Here is a 5,658-nt window from a genome sequence, read left to right as displayed (position 1 = left end):
ACCTTTTAGGGCCATTGGTGGGGGGGGGGGTTAACTTAGAGTAGCCCTGTGGCCCCATGATTGGGATGGGAAGCTTAAGGGAGGCTTAAAACTTCCTTCGCTCCCTCTTCCAGTACCATGCTTGGTCAGATCAGAGGCTCCAGCCAAATTGCCCTAATATCACATAAAATAATTAATAGCTTTCCTAATCATGGAGAAATATGCAGAAAAGATGTAGCACAATTCTTACTTTTCTGACAAAGAAGCAAAACACATAGGAAAGGCCCAGCTCTGTTTTCTTTTTAGTCAGCGGGAGTTTTGAACTTCTTTTGGCAGCCAAAATATCAGCTTTCTGTTCTGATGATGTGAATTATTCAAAACTCTTGAGATGCTTGAGTGGCTGCTTCATATTGTAAAAAAATTGACTTAAAATCCCATTGGGGTTGTATTTTATTAAAAAATATTTAATCATGTTGCATGCAGAACTCTCAATGGTTTTTATGCACATGAAAGGAGCACAGGATTCCAGATGTGAGCTTGTCATTGCTTTAACACCCATTAAGCTGGTCCCCAATGTCTAAACTTTCAGAAACTAAGATCTGGGCATGGGATTAAAAAACTTTTAAGATAGCTACCAAAGGGAAATTCTTCCTCGTAGGTCCTTGGGCTCTGGTCTGCTTTAGGTATCATCAACGCAAATCTTGTTTCAATAGCTTTATTACTGTGGATATAATGGGAAGAGAGAATCCATCATGATTGCTCAGATTTCAAAGTGAATTTGTAGTTAGGAAAATTTTTTTAAACTGAACTGCATGTGAGCTAGAAGCTACTGAGGGAAGACAAATCCAGTCAACAAAGTATTTTATGGCCATTGGCCTAAGGTCCCAATCCTGCAAATGCTTATGTATATGCTTAACTTTACTACTATGAGTAGCCCCATGGTAGTAAAATTAAGCATGTGCATAAGTGTTTGGAGGTTTGGAGCCTAAAATTGCAATCCCCTTAGATTGTAGCGATAGAATTGATGAAAAAGAAAACCTGCTTAAATGTCTACAAATCTGTCAGGTGGATGGGAGAAGAGTATAAGCAACATAATTCCCAATCCATCCTCCCACATTCCTTTAACACTAAGGAAACCTTGTATAATTGGGTTCTGTGGGCTTTTAAAGAGCGGCCCTGGCTGGAGAGGGAGGGGCATGGCTCTTAGCAGAAGCATCTCCTGGTAAATCCCAGGGGGAATGTCTGCAAGTACTAATCTGACTTTGTTGATATTTATTTTTATGTCTTCTAAGATGCATTTGGAAACAGATTTGGGAGAGAGGTGAAGGTTGTAGCCCCAGTACAGACAGGGAGGTTTGGTACCATTGTTCCTGTTTGTGGGTGGGGTAGCTCACTGAATATCACGGAGGGGCTGACCCTCAGGGGTTTTGGGACATCTGAGGGGTTAGAAGGCCATGGCTCCTTCTCTTCCTACCTCCCACTGAGGGGAAGCCACAGAGTTTTGTTTGTATAACTGTCAATTCTTTGATTTGTGTATTGGGGTAACAGTACTGGCAGACTGATAGTATGGTGGTGTTGAGATGGCTGTGGGTTAATGACTGGATGTTGGTATTGTGTCCTAATTTAGGATATTATTGCTTCTCCATTTTTATGGTGTTGGGAAGGAATACACTTGAACAACCTTAACACTAATTTAACAGTTTATTTGTGGGGGAATGTCCTAATTTTTATTTTAATAAATATGGGAGCTGCATAGCAAGGGTTGGTCACTGAGTGGTTGAGGGAACAGGTGTATGGAGACGGTCAGATAATCTTATCTTGTACATTTAGGGGATGAACCTTCAACTGATGGGCCATCTTTCCCCGTATACATCTCAGCAATATGATCCTGGCAGCCAGAAAAAAGTTGAGCACTGGCGGAGAAAGATTTGAGTGTTACTTAAAGCTTTCTCTGCCTGGAATATAAAATGTTAAACAGGTGATTACAAGGCTCTCCAGTTTTCATAGCATTGCTCTTTGCTTCCGAAATGCTTAACCACACTCCATCCCTTGCTCTAAGGGTGTCTTGCAAAAGAATTATTAAAATAAGTATTGTGCCTTTCTTTCTGATATATTGAGAAGGGCAGAAAAGTTCATTTTGTTTTATTAAATGAAGGATTTGTTCTGTTTTCTTTTACCTTAGAAATACTGGGAATATCAATTCTGGTCTGCCCTGGTTTTGCTGGAGGACTTATTGGAGATCTCTATTTGTATATGGTGATTTCTCCCACTGTAGCTGAAATGGTGCAAGTGCTGAATCTCCAACAGAGACATCAGACATCTTTTCTCCCAAATGCTAATTAACCATTAAAGTTAAGTAGATGTTAATAAAAAGAAACAAACAAAAAGCCCATTTAAACAGTATGACAAAAAATCCCCTCTGCTCTCCATTGTCAGCTGTCACTCTGTTGGCTCTTGTGGTGTCACCAGTTCCCTGGCTCCCAGGCATTACAGACTTCCAGGACTGAAGTTTTAATATTAAACACGCAGGAAAAGATCCTTAAAGAAAATCAACCAACAACCAAACCAAACACCTTTCAGGCCATCCTTGTGCATCACAAAGAACCAAAGAAGGTCAAAATCCCCATTTTTAAAAATGTCCAGGTCATCTTTAAGTTCTAGGTAGGCACCTTCTGACCCCTGCACTGACCCATTTCAATTGCCCCATGCCCTTTCTTCTTGTAAACTAAGAGCTGGTTAAGTTTTATATGGATATTTCAATGCATATCACTGATATACTTGCAAAAATTATTTTTATAAAAACATATACAGAAGGAAGAGTATCTGTCTAAAATGGTTTTACTTACAGGGATGAATTGTGTGGGGTGCTAAGCGTACTGGTGCCTGCCTAGCAAAGCATTTTAGCATGCTGTAGTTCAGCCCAAAGGTATGGGCTTTGTGCAGGATTCACTTGATTAAATTCTGTGACCTCTGTTAGGTAGGTCAGACTAGATTTTCATAATGGACCCTTCAGCCCTTGAAATCTACAGAGGATTTCTCTTGATGCTGTGTGAATGAGCTGGAGTGGTGTAAAGGAGTCCTAAAAGCCCCATATCCAGCCAGGGGAGGAATCCCTTGGCATAGGAATTAAGGAAAACAGCCAAAAGATTGCCTTCCAAGTACTCCCTTGGCATAGGCATAGGCATAGGCATAGGCATAGGCATAGGCAGTGAGCTGGGATGTGCTGGGGTTGGGACCATAACACGCAGTTCTTCAAAGATTCTGGGCACTGTAGCTGCCCATAAGTGCATCCCGGAGAGGCTGTTGTAACTTTCAGGTCCCCACAACTGTCTAAATTAAGACAGGGGCTTCTGCAGCGCCCCCAGAGCAGTAGTCCAGGATCAGGAGGGCACAACTATGGCTCAAAGCCAACTTAGCGCTCACATTCCCTGGGCTGAGAGTTCTGCCCTGCACCTTTGCAGGCAAAGCACTGAGTCTCACCTTGTGGATCTATGCACTTTAGGCGTGTGAATAGTTCCACTGATGTCAGTGAGACCACTCACTACTCAGTTCCAATCTCAAACATTGAAAAGGCATGAATCAGGCTCCAAAAATCATGAAATTGGCTTAAAAATATGAGATTAACATGAATTAATAAAGAAATGTTGGGTTCTTTTTGGTTGCCTTCTGGCTTGTGAGCCTCTTGGTTACACTCAAATCACAATTTCAAGCTTTTGTCTGCAACCACGAAAGCTAGAAAGTTACTATGAGAGCAGAGATTATCCCATAATCACTTGTCTCCAGGAGCTGGGGCTTCAAATAAAATGTCAACTATTGCGAGACCTGTGATAAATTGCAAGAGTTGGCAATACTGAAAGCCTAAAGGTAAGCACAAGCTTAGGTGGTTTGTTGGATCAGGACCACTGTCCTCAGCACTTTGCAGGATTGAGCCTACAGTTTACGTGTGCAGTAGAACCCCCCTTTTACAAACTAACTGGAGATTGAGAAGTTCCTAAAACTGAAAAGTTCATAACGTTGAACATCTCAAAATTATGGTAGATGCTGTGCATAGGTTGCAGTCTGGTGCACTGCATCACTTTCTCCTTGTCCTTCAAATGGCTGCCAATTGATTTCCAATGTACCGAAGGCATCGGAACATGCTGGGATGTTGACTTGTTCTTCAGCATCACTTTCATTGTGATTTTTTTTTCTGTTGATGGAAAAATGGTTCATATAACTTGTCCTTCACAAAATGGAGGTTCTACTGTACCAAACCTGATAGTCAATGGAAAGAGGGCAGCAGTGGAGGAAAGGGGCATTTTAAGGGGAGGGCATTTGCGGGAGGGGGCCTTGGACAAGCTTCCATCCCAAGGTCCAGGAGACAAGCTTATAGTTCAGCCAGTGAAGAGCTGAATCACTCTACTGGCAAATCTGTAAATTAGTGGCTTTTTTCTGGACAAAGGACTTTCTCTCTTGGCTTCCACTATGTCACTTGTCCTGCTAAAACACATTGTGCAGCCCATTCCTGCCCAAAAATAAATGATACAAAATCAATTATATGTGGTGATATTTGCCATAGAAAACATTTTATGACAAATTAATTCGAAGAAAAAATATTATATGGCAAGCACTGCCATGTAAATAGAAAGAGAGATGACTAACACTTACTAAATCAGACATTTCCACACTATTAAACTCTAAATTAGCCCATGACTCAGATTTTGGAATAATCTACAAGAGAATCAGATTTCAGCTCTCAAACTTCAGAACTTTTGTGTTAGACAGATTTGAAAAAAGGTTAGATTCCCCAGTAAAGTTTCCAAAAGGGATTCTGTAAAATTGATTTGAACATTTTCAGCAAGTGCATTCAGGACTCAGTAAGAGCTGGAAGTTTAGGGGTGATACAGCACATTATTTATATATTAGAAAGGGATTTAATTCCAAACATCAATGCAACATTAAGCACTCTTCTGCCTCCTTAGAATTTGTCATCAAACCCACTTGACATATGATTTTTCATTCCTTTGTGACCAGATCCATTAGTCACATTAGTTGATGTTCTACTAAAATAATCAGCAATTAAATAGCAAATGATATTGACATTCAAATAGTCATTGTCATGTTTCAGAGTCAATAGTTCATGATGCTCAGAGGTCTTGTTTTAGGCTGTCTGAAAGCTTGGAAAGACACCACCACATTAGATTTCACTCTTCATATTTTCAAGGTTTAACAATAAGGGCTAGAAACATATATTTTTTAAAAAAAATTAACAATAAATGTAATTTACAGAAAAGTACATATGACTAATAGTATCAATAAATAATAAAGTAGCACATACATAATTTTTAAAAGTATTCTATTGCCTTTGATTTTGCTATACTCTAGAAGTCAAGTTTGAAATTACCCAATCAGGAATCTATGTATGAGAGGGAGCTGAATAAAAGGTTACACTCACCAAAGGAGGGGAAAAAATCTTAAGGGGTCCATTATGATATGCATATAACTTACAAACTAACAGATTTACTTGTAAATTCTCAGAAAATTAGTGAACTAAGAGAATAAGTGCTACAAATTTGGGGGAGGACACACTATTATTCAGATATAAGAAAATAGTTGAACCCCAGCTTCTTGTGTAAATCTCAATGCAACCTTCACTACAGAGCCACTTCCATAATAAACATCTCATGGACCATATCTTCC

Source organism: Dermochelys coriacea, chromosome 2 (assembly GCF_009764565.3).
Source record: "Dermochelys coriacea isolate rDerCor1 chromosome 2, rDerCor1.pri.v4, whole genome shotgun sequence".
Classification (NCBI taxonomy): Eukaryota; Metazoa; Chordata; order Testudines; family Dermochelyidae; genus Dermochelys; species Dermochelys coriacea.
This window is presented reverse-complemented; position numbering follows the sequence as displayed.